This window comes from Triturus cristatus, chromosome 11 (assembly GCF_964204655.1).
Source record: "Triturus cristatus chromosome 11, aTriCri1.1, whole genome shotgun sequence".
Classification (NCBI taxonomy): Eukaryota; Metazoa; Chordata; class Amphibia; order Caudata; family Salamandridae; genus Triturus; species Triturus cristatus.
Window position 1 is genome coordinate 644,770,138 of NC_140594.1, and position 23,354 is coordinate 644,793,491.

General features: G+C 52.2%; 1 protein-coding gene across 4 annotated transcripts in view; it reads left to right on the top strand.

Moving 5' to 3' along the window:
• Positions 1-23,354, top strand: part of PPP1R7 (protein phosphatase 1 regulatory subunit 7) — a 565,298-nt gene that overhangs the window by 27,140 nt on the left and 514,804 nt on the right. Inside the window, exon 1 of one of the 4 annotated variants that reach the window (XM_085634152.1) lies at positions 550-713. The exons of the other annotated variants lie outside the window; for them this stretch is intronic. The gene's annotated coding sequence lies outside the window, so the exon portion shown is untranslated. Of the gene's footprint in view, positions 1-549; positions 714-23,354 lie in introns of those variants that run through there. 4 annotated transcript variants of the gene reach the window in all.

The following is a 23,354-nucleotide window of genomic DNA, read 5'->3' on the forward strand; positions in this document are numbered from 1 at the left end:
GGCAAAGCCAATAGGTCTCGCCTTTGGGACCTTATAAGTGTTTAGCCATGCAACAGTTGCATAACTAAATACTTATAAGGTCCCAAAAGCGAGAGCTATTGGCTATGCCAATGCTTGTTCATAAAGCTGTTCAGCAGCCAGAGGTTCTCCTTCCTCTATCAGATTAACCCCTTCCATGCGGGGCGGATTCCCCCGCTGTGCTGACTGCTGCTTGCGCGGGCGTGGTCATGACGGAACGGTTCCGTCATGAGCACAGCTCAACCGACGCTCATGACGGAACCGTTCCGTCATGAGCGTCGAAGGGGTTAATGGGGTGATATTGGTGTCCCATGTGCAAAAAAGTATCTCAGATGCTTGCATGAATTGTTTAGAGACTATGTTGTAAGCATGGCTGGTGGCAAATCTTGCCAGATGGTCTCTCCCATGTATCAGTGCTTTCTTTTTGATAAATTAAAGCAATGCAAAGTGTAAAGATTTGTAAAGAGGGCAAATAAGGAACAGTATGGATTAGCAGTTGTCAACACTGTGTGCCTCTTGGTTTTGTTATAGTGTTCCTCTGAAGACCTACCTGATCCAAATATGCCACTTGTTTAAAAGTGAGCCATGCCTGGCTTTCTTGGGACAATATTCAGCTTCATTCGCTTCAAAAGAGAAACAGTTCAGCATCTGGGGAAGGGTGCCTCTTGCTCAGACATTCTATGTCGATAATTAAGGTGCTGAAGGCTTCATAATGTTTTTTTTATCTTTGTTTGCATTACCAGAATTGTGATTTTGCAGTCATGCATGTTGGTGAGTCGTGAGGCACTATTTACCTTTACCTCTTGCTCATGGGGATTGGTCATGGATGCCTACTCCATGAATGTGATGTATATGTTCTAACCCTGCAATGTTTTCCTTTATTAATTGCATAGAAACTAATGCATTGGATATGGCCACAGTCTGAACACAACCCATGCGTCTTTATTTGGGCCACAGTGACCTGATGTCCCCGCTATCCGTATTAAGAGTGTTGATCGAAATATGTGCATGCATTGGCCAGTGTCATAGACGCAGTGGCGTAGCGCTGGCAGGCGGTTGACCTGGGTGCTGAATTCTTAGGCATTCTTAGGGGTGCAAAATTTGAAAAGATAAGTGGAAGGATACTTGCCTTGCCCCGGGCGCTGGTATCCCACGCTATGCTGCTAAATCGATGTATCTGCCCAGAATGTATATAGCAGGAGCGAAGTATCAACATTTTCAAGTGAATCTCCAGCATACAGCCACATGAGATCTATCCAGATGGAAATGCATTGTTGGAATTGTGATGAGCTGCTCAGACTCTGGGACCTGGGGGTTTCAGCATCTCACTAGCTCTCTAGAATGGTAGCAATTTTGGGTAAACATATCCTCACTGGAGAGACTCAGCCAAATTATATAGGAACGGATTCAGCAGCTGTGAATAGCAAATATTTGCCTCTTAGAAAAAATACCTTTTAAATCAATATTCTTATCGTTCCAGTAGGTGCTGGAGTTCACCTCATTTGATTATATAGTTTTGGCACACACTATCACATATAAATTTAAAAAACGACCTTCGGGACAGAGGGACTGGCAATCTATTATTGATTCGCTTTAAATTAGCAGACCGAGACCCTCCCTGAGAAGAAGGATTCCCAGCATACTGCCCACGATGCGCACCCTGTCCGGGATCCTGGGAAGAAAACAGTGAAAATGGGTTGTGGCGCATCAGATACAGGAAGACGCCAAACAGAGGGAGACACACGCGCGAGTGAAACAAGCATTGAAAGCGTGCGTAATCGCGATCGCTCTGAAAGCGAAAGTGTTCACGATGACGCACGAGTTTTCAAAGTGCTGCTGAAGGCTAGCGGCTCGCGCGTACCCTGGTCGCGTGAATGCAAGCGCTAGGCCAGCTAGCAGCACTTTGAAAACTCACATACAAAATGTCTCTCCGAGTCAGCGCATGCGCTGGGCTCAGCGAGAGCTAAAAACGAAATAAAGAAATACAAACAAAGGGACAGAGCGAGCTGACCGATATTTGCGGCGCACCACTGGACCACCAGAGATGAGGCGCAGTCGGGAGTCTACGGGTGGAGGAGGGCCTCGAACTCGCAGCAGCAGCGTGATCCAGGTGCAGGGATACGGGTGCAGCAGGTGAAGCTGTGCGGCGTGGGGAGCGACCAGCCTGGAACACGGTAAAGGGTCGATGGTCACAGAGAGAGAGAGAGAGAGAGAGAGAGCGAGACACTGACATGCAAGCATTTACATCCCTACCCCCCACACACAGATACACCCCAGAGACACCCACACACCGAGACAGATACACCCCAAACACAACATCACACAGATACTCAAGAGACATCCACCCACACAGAAACGCCCCAGAGACATCCACACATACAGCCATACACCTACAGATACACCCAAGAGACATCCACGCATACAGAGCCACACACAGCCACCCAAGAGACATCCACACATACAACCATACACATATACCCAAGAGATATCCACAGGTACAGCCACCCAAGAGACATCCACCCATACAGCCACAGATAGATAAACCCAGAGACAGCCACACATACAGATACACCGAGGCATCCGCACATACAGGTACGCTCAAGAGACATCCACACATACAGCCATACACCTACAGATACACCCAAGAGACATCCACGCATACAGAGCCACACACAGCCACCCAAGAGACATCCACACATACAACCATACACATATACCCAAGAGATATCCACAGGTACAGCCACCCAAGAGACATCCACCCATACAGCCACAGATAGATAAACCCAGAGACAGCCACACATACAGATACACCGAGGCATCCGCACATACAGGTACGCTCAAGAGACATCCACACACATAGCCACACACACAGATACACGCCACACACGGCCACACTCACCCGCCAGTCTATATGACAGTGTAATTGAATTAGACAGCACCTTCTCTTGTCATTTTCGGGGGGATGTATGCCGTGTGTGCACCAGGAGAACCTGTAAAATCGACTCGATTATCATAGAGACGCGCGAGTCAGAAAATAAAATGAGACGTTTGACTAGCTAATGGTGCACATAGATTACCAGTTTATAGCTTAGAAGTTAGCTACAATTCAAAGAAATATAGGTCAGATAGAGGTCTTATATGCTAATTTTCGTGCCTCTGTCCCCTTCCTCTTGGACCTAAAATTCTTTGCACATAGGTTACCACTCCGATGTTCTTGGACTCTTGCAATAGACTACCATGTAACTCAAAAGTCATACATTGATTGATGGCGTATTTGTACATGTTCTATTGACTATCGCTGCCACATACACACTGTACGTTGTCGGGATTTTTTCCTAAAACTGTGCAAAATGCTAAAAATGTTAATGAAAAGATTTTAACAAAAAATAGGTTACCACTCCGATCTATATGTGTATACGCCTATATAGCTATATATACTCGGTGTAAGTGTCAGCCTCCCCTCTCTGTATGTCTGAATCATCCATGCATATTCGGATTTGAATACTTGCTGCAGAAGTTACATCCATGACATGTCCTTTCCAGTTGCACACAACCTACAGACACAACATATGTGCAGATGGGCTGGCTGTCTTTGCGCCCCCGGCATACTAAAGTTTCAAACTATTTGAAAGTTTTATTCTCCCAGTACGTCGTGTCCCATATGTTAGCTTAGATCTGCTACACAATTACAACGGCTTTGTTTGTTTTATTTATCCAAAAGCGCTTGGATATCACCTTTGGGGTTACGGCGCTACACACGGGGAAATATGTTGTTATATTAAATCCTCCTGCGCTGCTGAGCGGTGCCACTGAGAGGCGACGCGCTCCATGGAAAGCAATTGACTTCAGAGAACAATATTATTGTGTGTGCGGAGCCAAGGCAGGCAGAGCCGCGCAGCCCTCCAGCACAAACACCTCCCACCCAGAGTAAATAGTCCACGTCAGCACAGCGCCCCTGCCCGGCAGGGTGCCACTCGCCATGGACTCAGCTTCACTCGGAAACGTCCCCCACCAGACTTCAGTGATACAGCTGTCTTCCAGCCCCCACCCCACCCACAGACAGACGGTCTCAACCACAGAGTGAAGCTATGGCTTTGTGTTGTATCCCTCCGCGAACCAGTCACATCTGTGATTTAACTAAAAAGTGCACAGCCCCCACAAAGAGCGTGCCCCCCCAGCACCCACCGCTCTGGCAGCCTGTGGCACTGGGCATTCCAGCTCAGTGTGCAGGTTTGCACACCCCTGAGATCCGATCTTACTGTCCCCAGGTTGGGAAGCAAGGAACTCGACCCTCTCTCCAACCCAACTGAATCTTTATCTTTGTTAGGCAATATGTCCGGCGCAAAACAAGCCCGACCTATTGCATTGCCAACACTTCTTAGAAATATCAGATCCAAGAATCACAGCAGTAATTGTGTAGTGAACAATTACAATTGTAGCAGCTTCATATTCTGAAAATATGAGACTTACTTATGTCTGTGGAATGTTAGTGGTCTTTTAAAGTGTCTGTCACTTCTGTTCTCACCTTCATACCCATTTGTCTGCATTCTCTCACTCAGTTTAGCCGCTAAGACCCATTTTCTTCCCCATCTTTCTGAAATCCTCCATGTGCATATCTCGTACCTTCCCCCAATCTCAGTTGGCACATATGAAACCATTGCTGTGTGCGCTCTGCAGAGTGGCCAAGGTTTGGATGTGCATGTAATCTGCACACCTTTATGACTCACTTACAGGCACTGAAAAACTCGCACTGCCTTCACGTCAATTTCAGAGGTCCCAAGTGCTCCCTGTCATAAACACCCCCCCCCCCCCCCCCCTCCTGCCGCCCCACCAAACTTGAATTTACTTGGAGGTGACTCAGTCCGAAGTATGAACAATATAAGAGTCATATGGTGCATGAAAAAAACGACAGAAAACAAGGATTGCATGGTTGATATGGCATATTGTAAGGGTTATTACAGTTGTAAAATCGATCAGTGTTTTAGTCAGTAATGTCAAAGACATGAATATTGAGCACGAAAAGAATTCAATATTTAAAGTCGCTTTTTAGTTGCCAGGCCCGTCTCCTTGAAAGTCCTACTTGAGGCACAGGTATGTGCACTTGTGCACAGTGCTTGTTTTCTTGTTCGGAGGGAGCGTGGCATGGCGGTTCATGCCAGACTGTTCTTATTTGCAGGAGAGCTAAGGCTAATTTATAACAAGCATTTGCAATGCAATAGGTCTCGCAGTTACGCAAGTTTAAGTTATTGGAATTGTAAATCACAGTACTTTTTATTTATGTTTTTAAAAAGCAAACAAAAATAAAAGGCATTGTTATTTGCAATGTCAATAGCTCAAACTTGCGTCAATGCGAGACCTATTGCATTGCAAATGCTTGTTTTATTTGTCTCTCCCCCACCTCCTTCCGAGATAGCTGTTTATTTTTAATTAACCCCTTCGCTGCTAGGCCTTTGCCCCCTCAACCCCCCCCCCCACCCCCCCCCCCAGCCTTTTTTTGGCTATTTGATGTAGTTCACGCTTAGGCCCCTGTAACTTTTTGACCACATATATCCACGCCAAATATGCAACCTTTTCTTCCAACATCATGGGGATTTTAAAGGTACCCAGGGTTTGTTGATTTCCTTGGAGGGGACCAAGAAATTAGCCAAAATACAGCCAAGTTTGGAATTTTGGAGCAAAAATTGGAAAAAAGTGCTACAGATGAAAGTGTCTGGTTTTTCCCCTGAAAGGGGTATCAACAAAGGGTTTGTGGTGCTGTAATCACCATCTTCCCAGCTTTCAGGGACAGACTGACTTTTGTCAGAAAACCAAAAATGTTCACACTGTTTTGGCACTTTAGAAAACAAGACCAAGATACAAGCCCATCATATTGATATAGAAAATTTGATGCACCGGCAGCCAATATCAAGAAGTCCACTTCTAAACTAGAGATTATATCAGTCCAAATAAGTCTTCTATGATTCCGACCCACTTGCCCCAGATATGGCGAAACTTCCTAGGACAGCCCCTGGCCACATTGAGAGGCCGTTCCTGTGCGGCACACCAGTCCACGCCCCTGCGCCAGCATGCCAACGTAGGTGCGGTATTGTTCAGCCAGTGAGCTGCAATGTCCCTCTTAGCTACTGCTAGTGCTGTATTCATAAAGAGCTTCTCAGCCCTGGTGCCGTCCAGCTCCTCCGTGATACCCAGGAGAACATGCGTAGGGTCAGTGGGAACCTCCCAGCCCAAGACCTCCGAGAGTTCTCCCGCTACTGACTCCCAATACCCCTGTATTGCAGGACAAAGCCACACCATATGGTAGAAATCAGCCTGGGAGTGGGAACAGCGGGGGCAGAGGGCATCGGGTCAAAGCCCCGCGTGGTGGAGACGCAGCGGTGTAAGGTAGGCAGCATGTAAGAAGTATACTTGGACTAGCCGCACCCTCGCCGAGACCGCAATTATTTTAGGGGCCATCAGGGCATCCCTCCAGTCAGCGTCATCCAGAGTCCCCAATCACCCCTCCCATTTGTCTCGGAGCTGGGAGAGGGAGTTGGGAGTGTTGTTAGTGAGTGAGCGGTAAATACAGGATATCCCTCCCTGACCCAGGTTGCCTGTCATGACTTGAGCCTCAGGGGGACTATATTCGGGGAGCGCAGTGCCATCGGAGATATAAGAGCGGAGGGCATGCCGCAGCTGCAAGTATCGGAAAAACTGCAACGAATGGAGGGAGTGTCTGGCCTGCAAATCCTGGAAGGAGCGCAAGTGGGTACCGCTCCAGACATCGCCTAGCAGGGAAATCCCGATAAGGTCCCAGGGCCGAAATCCGGAAAGAGGCGACCTCACGGAGCCAGGTGCTGCACCACAAGGGAGTATATCAGGTCAGCTTACCTGACCAGCGGGTATGACGCAGGGAGGCCCGCCAGGTCAGGAGCACTCCACGCGTGACATCGGGGAGAGCTTGGGGGACCACGTCCCTGTAAATCATCCCCTGGATAGTGGCAAAGCCAAGGGTGTGTAGTTGTAGGCGGTACGCCAGGTCGGACCAGCCGCTGTTGAACCAATCGTGTACCACAAGAAGCCGGGTCGCCAAGTAATGGAGGTAGAGGTTCGTCATCCCAAAACCACCGTCAATGGGCGGGACGCGGCATTGGGCCAGGGCCAGCCTGGGCCTCCGACCCCTCCACATGAACTTGGTAGCCAGCCCGTCCATCTCTCGGAACCAGGACCTAGCGAACAAAAGGTGCGTGTTTTGAAGTATATATGAAAAGCGAGGCAAAATCATCATTTTAAATAGGGCTATCCTGCCCAGAGGGTTTAGGGGTAAAGTACGCCACTTACAGAGGTCAGCGCGAACCCTCTTGACCAGAGGGGTGACGTTGAGGGACCACGCAAGATGAGGGAGAAGGGCCACCCAGATCCCCAAATATTTGAAGGAGTGCCGTCAAAGGGGGATCGTCGACTGCCAATCAAAGCACTCACGGGACAGGGGGACCAAGACAGATTTGGCCGGATTTAACCGGAGGCCAGAGGTGCGCTCAAAGAGATCCAGAGCCCGAAGGCATCGGGGCCCCAATTGGGCCGGGTCCGCTAGGAACAGCAGCACATCGTCGGCATAGAGTGGGATCTTGTCCTCCACAAAGCCAGGCCACCGCCAGCCAGTGAGGGAGTAATCAGATCGAATAAGGCAGGCAAGGGGCTCCATCGCTAAGTAAACTGGATCGGCGAGAGGGGGCATCCCTGCCGCGTACCTCTCCTGATAGCGAAGGGACGATATAGAGTCCCATTGACAAGGACCTGCGCCCGGGGCCGATGATACAGCGTCTTCACCAAGTTGCGGAAAGGAATTCCGAAGCCCATCTGTCCCAACACTGCCTCTAAATAGCCCCAGTCGACCGAGTCAAACGCCTTCTCAAAGTCCACCAGAAGGAGCAACAAATAGGGGGACAGCTGGTGCCGGTTTGCCATGGCAAGATGTTGGCGTAGAAGACAATGCCTAGTCCCTCGGAGAGGCATAAGCCGCATTGATCTGGGTGAACCAGGGTGGCCAGGTGCGGTCTTATGCGGCTGGCCAGAACAGAGGCGAAGATCTTGAGCTCAATGTTTATAAGAGAAATGGGCCTGTAGTCCGAGCAGTATCTCGGAGGGGGTTGAGACTTCGGGATCACTACGATGGTGGCCAGGTCCGTCTCTGGGCGAAAAGAGTCATACTCCACCGCTTCGCGATACATCGCCACTAGAGGTGAGACTAGGGTGTCTCGGTATGACGCGTAAAATTCCCGGGGGAGCCCATCCGGTCCCGGCGTCTTACCAGTCGCCATGCATCGATATGGCGTCTGACGCCTCCTCGGGGGTGATCGGGAGGTCTAGCGCCTCCGCCTCGGATTCACGAAGACGTGGAAGGGGGAACTGTTCCCGCCGGAGGACCTCATGAAGCGGAAGACAAGGCGTCCGCGCCGAATAAAGGCAGGCATAGTAGGCGGCAAAACATTCGGCCACCGCATTCGGGCGTGGTGGATCTCACCACTCGCATCAGCTACCTCTGGAATTATACGATTGGCCACAGGGTAAGTAGCGAGGCGGTGGAGGAGCTTCCCATTCTTATCTCCCCAGCCGTATACTCTGGCGACAGAAGATCGCCAAAGCAATTTGGCAGCTTCCAGAGAGGTGTGTCTGATTTCATCCCGTAAGAACGCAAGCCTCCGGTCCTGGGCAGCAGATCTATCTGCCACAGGTAGCGTCTCAAGCTGGGCGGCCTGCGCCTCCAAATATGTGAGGTGGTAATCACGCTTCATACTGGTGAGCTTAAGTTGGCCTTTGGCAAAGCCCCGAATGGTTGCTTTTCCGGCCTCCCAAAGAGTACGAGAGGAAGACACCGACCCCTGGTTAGTGGCGAAGTAGAGGCGAAGTTCCGCACCCACTTGGTCTTTAAACTGTTCGTCTTGGAGGAACCAGGCGTTAAGTCCCCAGATCGGCCACGAGGACTGGGACGGGGAGCCGATTTGCAGCAGTACCGGGGAATGATCCGACAAGCCCCTGGGAAGGATAACAATCTTTTGGATTGCCCGGCAGTCCTGGGCCGGCAGGAAAACGTAATCTATGAGTGCATGCATGTGGTGAGAGGCTGAGGTGTGGGTGTATCGTCACTCTGTCGGGTACCAAAGTCTCCAGACTGGGCAGTTCTGTAGGCGAAGGGAGGGGAAGCTGTGTCTCGGCTGTGGTCCATGACTGCATTAAAGTCGCCCCCAACGACCGTCATTCCTAAGGGTTTGGCAGCGACCTCTGAGGTAAGTCTCTGGAGTGTGGAGACTAGCAGGGTGGGAGGGGAATAGACAGCCAGTAAATTAAGAGGGCGATCGCCGAGAGTCCCCTCCAGGAGAATAAAGCAGCCTTGAGGATCGTGCGTCACTTTGCGTACCACCAGGGGAAGGGAACGATGCGCCAAGATAGCCACTCCCCACGACACCCTACTAAATCCAGAGTGCCAGACTCAGCCATAGTCATGCAGCGCCAGGGAGGGGCAATGATTGCCCAGCAAATGTGTCTCTTGAAGCATATGTATGTCCATGGCTTGGCGCTGGTCATATCGCAGGACAGCTGTGCGCTTGACCTTGTCCAACAGGCCATTCACATTCCAGGACAATATCTGGAGTCGCATACCGCCGTCAGAGTCACCGTGCAGGGGGAAGGCGTGCAGGGGGCCAGGCTGGGGCAAGCACAACAAGGATCATGGAAGCGGGACTGCAGCTAGAGCCGGTGAGTATGGTGTCCTGGTGCAAGGTGGCACTCGTGTGCCGAGAGGAGTGCAAATGCAAGGGTTAACAAATGGGGTTGTGATTCTGGGCAGTGCCCAGTCGTGTCCCAGGTCCGCAGGCAGGTTTGTGCAAAACAAAAACAAAAGAACAGACAATGAAAACACGGGACAACGGTCCCCCCCCAACCCAGCCCCTACCCCCACCCTATACTTCAGGAACGGAAGCATCTGTCGCCCAAACAATAAGTCATTAACAAAAGGCCAAACTAGAACGCTTGGGAATGGGGTAAACATGGAGGACCCCTTCCCATCTCAGGATATGCATAGGCAAGTCCGTCAGGAATGGAAGAATGAGCGTGCCGGCATGCCGCCTCCGGCGGCGGAGCCTGGCCTGGCAGGCAGAGGCGAGCTCAGGCAGGGCCCGAGAGGAGCGTCGGACTACGTGAGAGATCTGGATCAGGCAGGTCCAGCGGCGACGGGCGGGGCAAAGCACCCCCAGAGTTCAGGCGGTCAGAGGAGCCAGACCGCTGCATGACCAGGTCGTTCTCAGGGAGCGGTGTCGGCTGTCGAGAAGGACCCAGCGGGGAGTCCGAGCGGGCACGGCCATGACCACGGCGTCTACGCGAGCGGTTCCGTTGAGGTCGGGGACCGGGTGCCCCTTGTTGGACGCCTCCCCCGGCAGCACTCCCGGGTGATGGATTATGGGCCCGGACTCGTAGGGGGTATTCCTTTGTGGCCCAAATCCAGGCCTCTTCGGGGGTGTCAAAAAATAGGGTGTTGTGGGAGTGCACCACTCGCAGGCACGCCGGGAAGAGAAGTCTGTACTGTACGTTAAGAGCGTGGAGCTTCTGCTTGACCTCCCCAAATAAACGGTGCTGACCCTAGACTTCGCGAGTGTAATCAGGGAAAATCATGATGAATGTCATATTTGAGGCATTGCTGCTTACGGTCCTCAGCCAGAACAGAGTTGCGATCCTTGAAGTTGAGAATCCTCATAATAATTGGTCTGGAAGGTGCCCCCGGGGGCGGCCTGAGAGCAAGAAAATGGTGCGCACGCTCTATCGTAAACCACGGAGAGAGGGAGCCCTCGGGGATCCAGGTGCGCAGCCACCTCTCCACAAAGTTTGCCATCTGGCCCTGCTCCGCTCCTTCCGGAAATCCCACCAGGCAGAGGTTATTGCAACGGGACCTATTTTCGGCATCTTCTGCCCACCGGTGCAACTCCTGAGTGTGGGATTGGAGGCGAACGCGCTGACCCTTGAGTTGCTGAACTTCGTCTTCCACGGTAGAGATTCGGGATTCAGTTTCTTTGATCCAGGCCGTGGCGTTCCGAAGGTCCTGCCGAAGGATTGTGACGTCCACCCGGACCTCAGCGAACTTGCCCTCTACAGAGGACTGTGAGGCATGGATAGCTTGAAGGATAGTAGATATGTCCGCAGCAGGTGAGGCATCCTTATCCACACCACCACCAGACGCCCCTGAGTCCACAGTTGTGAAACGGTCCATTTTGGTTTGGGTGGCGGAGGTTTTGCGGTTTGGGTACGACCCATGGCCACAATCAGCAGGACAGGGGGCCAGTCACGCTCCCGACTAGGTCCTACAGCAGGGGTCAGAGATCAAGGCAGCCGAAGGGGGCAGGATCCCAGAAAAACGGCACACGGGACATGCAGCCAACTGTGTCTCCAGCAGCGGAATCCTACGGCGCAGCAAGAGTAGAGAGGTCCAACTCCAGACTTCGCAGCAGGGCCAGAGGCCGTTCCAGGTGCCAGGAGGACCACGGTTCAGGAGCAGGGGTACAACAGGAGCAGCTATCTTCCAGTGCCCCATGACGCCTGCTACGGGTGACCAAGTCCGCCCCCCGGGCCGCACCCTCCAAACAAATGCAACACAAGGAAGGCAGGGGGAGCGATTGAGGCCGGACAAGGGGCCTGAGTCCAATTCACCCCAGTTACAGCCTCTCCCCTTATTGCCGCCTCCACCCACCAGGCCTCCGCGCCCGCCAGGCCGCCAATCACGTCCACAGACGACAGGTGGCCCTCAATCACCGCAACCCCAGGACTCCCGCTTCCCGAGGACGGCAGCCGGCACCACGGCGACACTGCAGGGGAGCCCAGGGCGCAGGTGCAGGCGCCACGGCCACCACGAGCAACAGCTCAGCCCCAGGGCACGGCAGAGCAGTTCGTCACCAGCGGCAGCAAGTAGCGGCAATGGTTGCAGGAAAAGGAACCCAGCCGGGCGGGGGGCCGATAACACAGCGGGGGCACCACACTGGAGGAGCTCAGATGCCTCCACCCGCCACTGTAGCCCAGACAAGTCGTTCCCACTCACAGCGAGGCCAGCAGCGCGGCAACACAACTCCGTCCCAGGGCCGCAGGGTCTCAGCAGTGCGGCGAGGGGGCCGCCATCTTGGAGAAGGGTGCCCAGCAGGCAGGCCGAAGAGCAGGAAGACAACGGATCACCGGCTCCAAAGGACCAGGACTCCAGCCAGGAGTGCAGCAAGGCGTCCATGAGAGGAGGAGAGGCCGGATGACTCTGGGGACCAGCGGATTCCATTCGGATGGCGGAGGGGTCCAGGAGCACCCTCAAGGTGCAACCGCAATCTTAGCTGGGTAAGCCATGCCCCCGACACACCACATTTTAACCGTGAAAACTGACCCTTTCTTTTGCAAAGTGCCTAGCTGTAGATTTTCAACCCTAGCTCTGCTGGCATCTAGGGAAACCTAGCAAACCTATTCATTTTCAGAAACTAGACACCCAGGGGAGTCCAGGATTGGGTGGCTTGTGTGACTCTCACTAGGTTCTGTTACCCAGAATCCCTTGCAAACCTCAAACTTTGTAAAGTAAAAAAAACAAAAACATTTTCCTCACCTTTCTGTGATGGAAAGTTCTGGAATCTGCATGGATCCACACAATTCCACCCACCCTGCATTCCCCAAAGTCTTCTAATAAAAAAGATACCTCACAGGAAACGGCAAACGCAACATGGACACACCACATTTTTACAGTGAAAACTGACCCTTTTTAGGTCTCACCTACGCAGCGCGCATGCGCTGCATAGGTGGGCCTTTAGCCGTCGCTCTGCTCTTTTTGAAGCACGTACTCGTGCATGTGGCGGCATCCACCTTGCGGGAGCGAGCAGTGGCACGCATGCTAATTGGCTGTTGCTCTCTTCCGCAAGGCGGGTGGTGCCACAAGCACGAGTGTACTTCAAAACAGTCATTAAGCAGAGCGCGTGCTGCGTTGTTTTTTTTCCTCTTACCTTCCCCCTTGGTTTTTTTGGTGTATGTTAAGGAAGAATGAAGGTTTATATTATATTATTTTGGAGATGGTGTATATTTAAAGAAACAAACAGCTGAGCACTCAAAAAAAATGCAATTTTTTTTGTTTTGTACTTACGAATGGTAAAAAATAACGCGGAGCATTTGTTAATTAATTATTTTGAACATTGTGGGAACTTGCATGCTAATGCATACATTTACTTTTTTAATCTACAAGACTTTTTTTCATTTAAAAATGCTTGCTACTAGTGTTGTGTTCTCGGCCGCACTCCCCCCTCAGCTGCATTCCTGGCATCCCACTGCGTTTTGCCTGCAGGAGCGAGCAGTGCCTCCTTGTTTACATGGAAAGGGTCAGCTTGCCTGCATTACTGAGTATATCGTATGTGTTTTAATTAATTTCCCAATAAAGTATTAAACATGAACCTGCAGCTTTGTGGCCTAAAAACTGATCCTAGCACCTGAGCATTTTGATGAACTGCTCTTTCTCTACCTCTCTCTCTCTACCTCTTTCTCTACCTCTCTCTCTCTACCTCTCTCTCTGTACCTTTCTCTCTCTACCTACCTCTCTCTACACCTCTCAACCAGTTGAATTCCGGGAAGCCCAAACCATCAGTATTTCAAATCTGCGAGTGAAACTTGGGAAGGATGAGCCGTGCAGCTCAGAAAGGGATGTTCTTTTTACATAATTTGTATTTAATAGAATTGGGAAGCAGGAGAACAGTCTCACAGTTGAGATAGGGATTCGCATACACTGGCGACCGCTTTTTAATTGGCTTTAAAACCATTCAAAGATGGCTGCAGCGTCTACGTGGGATGCGGTGGACTAAGTGGCAGCAGGAGCCTGATAGCACTGCTTGTCCTTTAAAGAAAAATCAAGCATTGACATAGCCAATACGTCTCCCCTTTGGGACCTTATAAGTGTTTAGTTATCCAGTACAATATGCTTGGTGCAACAGCATCAAGTGTTGCATGGCTAAACACTTATAAGGTCCCAAAGGCGAGACCTATTGGCTATGCCAGTGCTTGTTTTGCAAAGTGCCTAGCTGTAGATTTTCAACCCTAGTTCTGCAGGCACTCGGGGAAACCTAGCAAACCTATACATTTTTAGGTCTCGCCTAGCGTTGCAGCGCACATGTAATGCTTGCTCGGCGAGACATATTGTGGATGAGGAGATTTGAGAAGGGGACTTGAAGCCCTGCCCCTCTTTTTAATTGGCTGGCGTAACCGTTTATGTAAAACGGTGGCCGCTGATGAAAACGGAGGCTTTTTGGTTGCCGGCCTTTCCCCTTTTCGTCCAGCCCATCCGGACTGGGTCGTTTGCTACACGGCTGTCGTGAAGAAATTCCTTATCTTTATAGGGGTCATCTGTTTCTAATTAGCGTGGCCTTAGCGTGGTCACGCACCCGGCTCATGGCAGACAATGTAGTTGCTCGGCCTACCCTGCTCTCTCCATCCCTCTCCTCACACTGGCTCTGCAGTTGCTCGGCCTGCCCTGCTCTCTCCACCCCCCCTCCCTCTCCTCACACTGGCTAAGCACATGGCAACCGATATGCAGCATAAATGCTAATTTTAGTCCACATTTATGTAGGGATTTAAATAATTTTAGGTATTTTTAAATTATTTTGTTTGGCCTTTTCAAGTCACGAAACAGGGACGCGCTTGCGTATTACTCCAAACCACAAGCCCTCCCAACTTGAAGCTCTAAGAAAATTCTTCCCACTCTACGCAAATAACCCCGCCCACCACAGCCATGACCACACCTTATGATGTCAGTCGGTCTGACCCACACCCCCTTTCGCCTGTCGCACATGACGTCGCCCTACTAGTCTCTGTAGGCTGAGCTGCCACCGCCTCCTCCTTCATCTGCCGAAGCAGCTGCTGCTTGTTGCCTGGAGTCTGACAGATTGTACAGGATATAGAAGCTATGACCCGCTGACCCCACTAGGCGCGAGGACAATCGCCCCCGCAATAAAAAAACATATCAGGAGTGTCTGTGCAACAGTTTTGCGACCCGTGTGTGGTTTGTTGTTTACCCTGCCCATAGTTTTCGATTACTTAAAACCCAATTAACCGTGCAACCCAAAGCTCGGTGGTCGGAATTTCCGCACCGAGTCCATCTTCAGAGGTTTTCCTATCGTTAATGCCGCTTCCAGGCTGAGATGAAAGTGTGGTTTGGTGCTGCGCCCCGAGTCTGCGAAGCAAGCATTTTTAGTCTGAGCAGCGCACCCCTACTTAGGCACCGTCCGTGCCCCGTTTTCGTTGCGTTGTCTTCGGGTGCGACGCGGGCACTGTGTGTTCACCTGCCTCTTCCTGCCGGAAAAAAAAGAGCTCATTAAATCGCAATTGGTGACAAAGACCGTAAGCGCACTTTTTTTTGCCATTTTTGACAATCAGGCATTCATCATGGGTGTCAGCGACTGAGAAGCGGGCTCCTTTGTGTCTCAAAAATACCCAAGACGGGCAGAGGCTGCCTTGTTTGTGGCTGTCAGCTCCGGGCTGCGGCCACGGGTGAGCAGATCCCAGAAGAAGACGAGAATGCCCCTATGTTTGGCATGTCCCTCTTTCTGGCTGCTGTTTGTTGTTCTGGCCCTGCGGCCACGGAAAGCCGAGTACCCTTGAGCCCCCGCCCCATTCCTTACCTGTTGGACACCGGACAGAAAAATGTGTTCATCCGAGGCTAAAGCACATGTGGTTTTTAATTTTAAAAAAAGTTTATGTAATAGCCTGGACCTAGTGCCAAGGCGCAGCGAGCGCCTGAGAGAGAAGCCGCAGCATGCCCTACATATGTTTGTTAATGTCACAAAAGGGCTTGGCGGACATGAGGTGGTCATGCAGGAGCAGTCAGGGGGAGCAGCCTTTTCTCTGGGGTACCTCAGCAAACCTACCAAACCCACACATTTCTGAAAACTAGAGACCCGGCGGAGTCCAGGGAGGTATGGCTTGCGTGGAATATGTTTTGGGCCTTTGCCTGTCGCAGGTACTTGGCCCACCCATGTGAGTGAGGTACCATTTTTATCGGGAGACCTGGGGGGAATGCAGGATGGTAGGAAAAATGTGGTTTTTCGGATGGGACAATAGTATAACACAGTAATGTAAGAAAAATGTGTGACTATAGTCAAATTTTGAGGTTTGCATGGCATTGGGAGTAAAAAATTGTTGGGATCCATGAGAGGCACACCACCCAGCACTCCCCATTTTTTTTTCGTTTACAGAAATAGCTAAAGTTGGAAAATGTTCCATAGAGACTGATTACAGCTTTGCACAGAAAGACAGATGAGACAAATAGGACTGCCTATCCATCTGTTCCTCAAGTACACACATATACTGGTTGGATTTGGCATGGGGGTGAGTGAAACGTTCAAAATGTATATTTTATTAACCAGAGCTTTCACAAAAAGGAAAATGCACTGTTAATAATTAAAAGGTAAAGACCTGAACCAATGACTCCCAGATCGTGAGCTGTAAAGCCACGACAAGGCACCAACCTCTTTACAGACCATTCACACACCTTTCATGCTTGACACCCACTTTCACACCACCAGCTGCGGTCCCAGCACATTTCAACACTCACATCAATAGACAATGTACACCCTGGCAGAGAGAGACAGAAAAAACAAATATTACTTCAAAATGAACAATTCCTTAAGTACCCACACATGCTGGTTGGATTTGGCACGAGGGTGAGTGAAGGTTCATAGCGTAAAATTCTATTAACAAGAGATTTCACAAAAAGGAAATGCACTGTTAATATTTAAAAGGTTAGAAACCTGAACCAATGACTAACCGCTTGTGAGCTGTAAACCCACGGCAAAGCACCAACCTCTTTACAGGACATTCAAGACCATTCACACTGCCAGCCGCGGGCCCAGCACATCACAACATGCACATCAACAGACAGTGCCATTAAAGGGCCCATCACTTTCATACGCCCACATGACTGACACAGCAATCACACCGGCTGGTGTTTGACATAGTGTGTGCATTGGCGTTTGACTAGCAGAGTGTGTAATGACCAGCAGAAATTCACTACTCCTACACTGCCAGCCAAATGCCAGCCCACGCACACCGCCATCCAAGCACCAGCCTAGCCACACTGCCTACCCACGCATACCTCCAGCCAAGCGCCAGCCCACACACATTGGCAGCCAAGCACCAGCCCACACGCACCGCCAGCCAAGCGCCAGTTCCCGCACACCGTCGTCAAATGTTTTTTTAACAAGAAAGAAAACACAAACCAATTGGAACTAGATACAAAACTATAACTACAAACAAAACAGCGGTAACTACAGACCTCATTCTAATGCCAACTGTGAAACTAAACAACAACTATATAAAACCATACAGACCAGGCAGTACACTATTAGACTCACGGTTGCTCCCAAAAAATCTTGTGAGTGTGATACAATCTGAAACATGTGGGCACACACAGCCCAAGATTAGAAGGACAAGCAGCACAGTGCATACGACTCCTTCCGCATACCTCTTCGCAACCAGACTCTGCATCTCCTACAGGGATTGGTTTTTTTGGGGCGTGGGAGTAATTAAATCAGGAAAGTGGCGATCTTTCAATCTAGCCACATCCTTCACCACTCCAACTCTAGGAACACGTGTCTGTTCCACTACAACAAGGCTGCCTATCACAGACTCCTGAAACTGAACAAAAGTCATCTTTTTTTTTAAGAACAAACTTTATTGTCAATTTGCACAATAAACGCAGGGCTCTGCACCCCAGAGGCCACTGCAGTATCCAGTTATACATTTGCATGACCGCAGTTGACCTTTTTATAAACAAAACAGCTAAAATCTTTGACGTTGAGTGTCATTCCGGATGTCATCCCTACTCACCTCAACTCCCCCCACCCCCCACGCCCCCTCCCCCCCTGAGTTGTGCAACTCCCACTGAGAACCGCCCACCCGCCGAGAACAGAGGACCAAATAGGAAAGAAATAGACATAATGCCCAGAACTGAAGAAAGACAATACCAATCTTAGCACACACACACCCCAGGCAACCCCCCACCCCCTGGTGCCAGTCCCAACCACCCTGTCTCTACCCTCATTCCACTGGAATATCCTCTGTTGCAATCGGAGGCTCCAGCCACAGGCCCCTATAGTCCGCCCACCGCTTCCATATTTTATAATGCTTACGCGGACATCCCCGGGCAACAAAGATGGGCTGCTCCAGCCCCATGCAGAAGTCCAGCCCATTTTTCCAGGCGGCCACCGAGGGGGCCCACCTATCCTTCCACATCCTGGCAATATCACGTTTCACCATGAGGCCCAGCTGCATAAGATGCCGTTTATAAATATTGCCCCCGATCCCGTCCATCACATGCAGCAGAGCGAGCTGTGGCCCTGCGTGGGAGCAACCACCCCAGGACCTCACATAGGCAAGTGAAAACCCCCCCTCCAGTGATGAGCATTGCCAGACCGTATGCAGGAATGTGCCCTCCGCCCCACCACACCGGAGGCATTCCGGGAAGGCAACCAGGCCCGCCCCACACAGTCGAACCCAAGTAAAGTAAACCCGGTGGAGGTACTTGAATTGGATGAGGCGGAGACGCATCGCAATGGCCGCTCCCCGGGGGGCGGCTAGGGCCTCCCTTCAGTCTTCTTCCTCCAATGTACCCACATCCTCCTCCCACACCTTCTGTAGCTTCTCCAACATAGGCACACTGTGGGTGACCAGGGACTGATATATCCGCAAGATCTTTTTGGTTTCGAGGTCACCCATGAAGACCTTCGCCTCCAACGGGCTAAACTCGGGGATGGAGTCGAGGCCCTCCAGGCTGGGGGAAAGCGCATGGCGGAGCTGGAGGTACCGGTAGAACTGTGTCCGGGGCATGCAAAATTCTTCTGCAGATCCCGGAAAGATTTAAGAGACCCATGCCGCACTACATCTCCCAGGGTGGAAATACCTATGGCATCCCATCCCCTGAAGCCCTGTAGGGCCGCCAGGTCAGGCAGGCGTCCGTTGTGCCACAGAGGAGTTTCCCTAGTTAGTGTATTCCACCACCCCATTCGTCTTCGAGACTGCTGCCAGATTTGGAAGACTACCTTTGACACCGGTGGCAGCGCACCCTGCAACGTCGCCGAGTAGAGGATTGTGTGGAGAGTGTAATGCCCCATTAGGTGACGCTCCAATGCATTGGCCGGGTCCCCCCTGTCCCCATAACACCACTCATTGAGGACTAACAGGTGTGAGGCCTGGTAGTATGAATGAATATCTGAGGTCGCCAGGCCTCCACAGTAGGTGGAGAGAAAGCATGTGCGCAACGCCACACGCACCGCCCCCAAAGGAACTGCCCCAGCACCGAATTCACCAGCCGGAACCAGCGAGGCGCGATCGGGAACGGGTGATTCTGTAACTAGTATAGCAGGCAGGGGAGCGCAACCATCTTAAATATCGCCGATCTGCCATATATAGTTAGAGGCATACGGGACCAGGTCTTAATGTCTGCACGAACGCGCTCCCATACCGGTGCCAAGTTCCGCTCCCACGATATCGACGGCACATCCGACAGGAATAGTCCCAGATATTTAAGTCCTCCCACCGCTACCTGTAGCGCAGACGCCCACGTTTTCACTCTCACCCGAGCTCCCAAGACCCATAGCGTGCTCTTGCGGGGGTTCATGTACAGCCCGGTCGTTTCCTCGAATATTTGCATGATCACCAGGATTCACGGCCCGACCTGTCCAATGCCGTTCATCATCCGCATATAGTGCGATCCTGTCAGATAGGCCAGGGGCCCACTCAAATCCCTTCAACTGTGCGTCTATACGCACACAGGCCGCCAACGGCTCCATGGTGAGGGTGAATAGATAGGGCGACAGGGGGCACCCCTGTCTGGTGCCACGTCGGATGGGGAAGCTGGACGAGACCGCTCTCGCCACGCGGACCGATGCGGTCAATTCGGTATATAGAAGCACCACATACAACAGGAACCGAGGGCCGAGATTAAGCCTACGAAGGAGGGCGAACAGGTAAACCCAGCTCAGGGAATCAAATGCCCTGTCCATGTCCGCCAGAAGGAGCGCAGCCGGCTCCCCCGTCTGGCGGACCGCTGCCAGTGCTACGTGTGCCCACCGTATGTAGTGGCGTGTCGCCCTCTGAGGCATGAACCTGGCCTGGTCCGGGTGGACCAAAGCTGAAATGTGGGGTAGGAGGTGATTAGAAATCCTTGGCCTCAACATTGAGAAGGGAGATGGGGCGGTAAGAAGCATACTGCTCGGGGGGCCCACCAGGCTTATGAAACACCACCACCTCTGTGTGCCGCCAGTCCGGGGTGGGGGCGACCGGCCTCCCTGGCCTCCTCCACCGCCACTTGATAATAAGATGCTAGTTGTAGATTGTATCGACGATGGAACTCACTGAGGAACCCATTGGGTCCCGGCACCTTCCCTGAATTGAGCTCACCCAGGGCCTTACCCAGTTCCTCCTCCGAGAGGGGGAGCTCCAGCTGCTGGCGCGTCTTATCGGACACTGCTCTGGGCGGGAGGTCCGCAATGAATTTGTCTACCGTTTCCTCCGGTAAGCACTCCAGAGGGGTGTATAAATCCGTGTAATAGGTGGCGAAACTCTCCGCTATGGTCTTAGGGTCAATTATCGGCACCCCACTCTCATCAAGCACCCCCGGGAGTGCCTGGGGATGAAAAACACCCTGGCAGAGCCGATGTAGCATCTTGCTCGACTTGTCGCCCCATTGACAAATTCTGCTACGTGTTGTTAGCCACATTTGGCGAGCCTCGTCCATCAGGAGAGAGGCATGGGACTGCTGCGCCAGCAGTAACTGTTGCACCTCCGGTCCGCCACCCGCCTCCTGGCTCTGACGCTCATGTGCTTCCACCTACGCTTCAGCCCTAACCAACTCATCTCAACGCTTTCTATGGGCTGCCACACACCATGCAATATCCACCCCTCGTAGAGTGGGCTTCAGTGCCTCACAAAGTGTTACTGCACTGGAGACCGACCCCACATTAGCGACAAAGTAGTCCGCGATCGCCTCCCTCATATGCCTCTCATAGTCGGCATTCTGCAAGTTCCATACTGCTGAGCGCCAGCGAAAGGGTTGCCGCCCCCTGCCCAGCTGCAGCACCACAAACAAAGGAGAGTGGTCCGACAATCCCCTAGGAAGGATCCCAGCGGACACTGCACTTGTTGCCATCGCCCGGGGGACGAAAACATAGTCTATTCTAGAGAAAGACTTATGGACCGCTGAGAGGTACGTAAATTCCCTCCTATCACCGTGCGTGTGCCTCCAGGTGTCTACCCAATCGAGGCTCCTAACCAGAGAATGCAATTTTGTGGGTTGAGTGCAACCCAGACCCCCTCCTGCCCGGCTTCTGTCCCTGCCCATATCCATAACATCATTCCAATCTCCACCCACCACTGAGGCCACGTCTGGCATGTCAGCCCATAAGGAGAGCAGCCGCTCCACCAAGGACCACTATAAAGGGGGAGGGGCGTATACACAGCCCAGCACAATAGAGTCCTCCCCAATCTTGCCCCGAAGAAACGGGTACCGCCCCTGCGGGTCCAGCCATTGTTGCGTGTGCACGTATGGAACCCTGCGATGTATTACAACCGCTACTCCCCTAGAACCCTGCATGAACCCAGCGTGAAAGACCTGCTGGAAGCCATAACGCAGCAGGCACAGGGCCTTGGAGCCCATCAGATGGGTTTCCTGCAAAAAGAGGATGTCAGCTCCGACCCTCTTTGCCTGACGCAGGACTGCCCCTCGCTTAATTTTATCCAGGACCCCACGCACATTCCAGTTGACAATACGGAGGGTGCCCGGGGACACCCGAGCATCTACAGCCCCACTAGCCATTGGGCAACAAGCATTGATGTAGCACGGATAAGAGGTCCCAACCGTGTGTGTGCATGACTTGATGGGCCCAGTGTAAAAGCGCAACTCATACCCCTAACCAAACCCCTTCCCCATAACAAACCCCCCCGCCCCATACCTCAAGAACACTGAAGAACCTGTTGCGGTGGGGTTGGCACCAAGCCCCAATGGGGGGGCACAGTCCACACCTGCCAATGGATCCCCAACTTGCAGCCCATGTCACCCAGGCCCACCCCCCCACAAGCACTAGATGGGTGGGGATTCAGCCTTCCTAAGGGCTCCCTCTATACCACATAAATCAAACAGTCACACAGTCCAATTAAATAAGCACCTTGGCGCCATCCTATTCACAAGGATCAAGGGTCCAATGTCTGGTGCTGGGAAGCGGGGTCTTCCCGGGAAGAGGCTCCACAGGAAACCGAGCGCCTCTGGGACCGCGATCTTCTGTGCCCCCTCCGGCGCTGTCCATGGGGATTCTTTGACGGCCCCTCACTTAATGATGAATCTGATTGCAGCCCAGGCGGCGTATTCACCCGCACCCGTACAGTTTCGTCTGTCCACTTGAAGACCTCTTCCAGGGAGTCAAAGAAGTGGGTGCGGGATTGAAATACCACCCGCAAGCGAGCAGGGAATAGTAAAGCATACAGGAGTTTGAGGTCTCTCAGTCTGGCCTTCGCCGCCATGAACGATTGGCGTTGCTGCTGCACGAGTCGTGTATAATCCGGGAACACCAGGATACGATGATTGTTATAGAGCAAAGGTTCTTTTGCTTGGGCCTGCTTCAACACAGTATCACGGTCGAGGTAATTCAACAGTCTCGCAATCACCGGTCGTGGACGAGCCCCCTCCGGGGGTTTCTGAATGAGCGCTCTGTGGGCCCGCTCCACGAAAAAGCATCGGGACAGCGTATCCGGAGGGAGCTCCATATTGCCATTCTCGCACCCCTCCGGGAAACCAACAAAGCGCAGCTTGTTCCGCCGGGCCCGCCCTTCAGCATCCTCGACCCGGAACGCCAAGCCCTTCTGGATGCTTTCCATACCTGCCACCTTCTGCTTGAGGACCCCAACGTTGTCTTCCACCCTTGAGATGTGGGTCTCTGCCTCCATGATGCGGGACACCGCGTTCCGTAGATCTTGGTGTAATAACATAACATCCGCACCCACTGCACCAATTTTGGCATCGGGCATAACCCTGGATTGGGTGATTGCCGCCATTAGGGCCGCGTTGTCTGGTACGGCATCTTGGGAACCCCCTGGCGGCCCCACCTGTCGCTCCAGGGCCGGTGATCTTGTCTATAGGCCCATGCTTCATGTATCCACCGCCGCCCTTGTCCCTCGTCATGGCGGCTTTCAACGGACACTCCGCAGATTCAGGCCAAGGTGGACTGGGCACGGGCACCAGAGCCTCCTCTGCGCAGGCACCCCACAGGTGGTTCCATCACCCGGCCCGATCCCAAGGGAGGAAAAGAAGGAAGGAAGAG